At 48.6% G+C, this 465-nt stretch overlaps 1 non-coding gene across 1 annotated transcript; it reads left to right on the top strand.

Annotated features, from left to right (window-relative positions):
- Window positions 1-393: 393 nt before the first annotated feature.
- Window positions 394-465, top strand: trnaa-cgc. The gene has a single exon. It is a non-coding gene; the product is annotated as a tRNA-Ala (tRNA).

Genomic DNA, 465 nt, shown 5'->3' with positions numbered 1-465 from the left:
TGTGGCGCCCCCCCCATGGTTGGTGCCCCTGGGCACTGGCCCACTGGCCCTTATGGATAATCCGGCCCTGCGTACAGGTCGGATAAATGTCACCTGGCCGTACAGACACAGGTCACATTAGAAAAGATCAAATACGTATCAGAATCAGGACCGCATATCCAAGTGGCCTGGGTCGCATCTGAAAAAATCTGATTTGTGCTGTTCAGACTGTCATGAAAAGATCAGATCCAGATCGCATATGGGAAAAATAAAAATAAAATAAAACAAAATCGGAAATGGGTCACTTGAGGCTGCAGTGTGAATGTAGCCTTAGACCCAAAGACAACCACCCCATTTTACCGATGGGCAGTTTCAAAGCAATGATCCCTTCTATACATGACAAGACAGGGGGATGGGGATGTAGCTCAGTGGTAGAGCGCATGCTTCGCATGTATGAGGTCCTGGGTTCAATCCCCAGCATCTCCA

This window comes from Fundulus heteroclitus, chromosome 15 (genome assembly GCF_011125445.2).
Source record: "Fundulus heteroclitus isolate FHET01 chromosome 15, MU-UCD_Fhet_4.1, whole genome shotgun sequence".
Classification (NCBI taxonomy): domain Eukaryota; kingdom Metazoa; phylum Chordata; class Actinopteri; order Cyprinodontiformes; family Fundulidae; genus Fundulus; species Fundulus heteroclitus.
The sequence above is the reverse complement of the archived record's forward strand: the minus strand, read 5'-3'. Positions and strand labels throughout refer to the sequence as shown.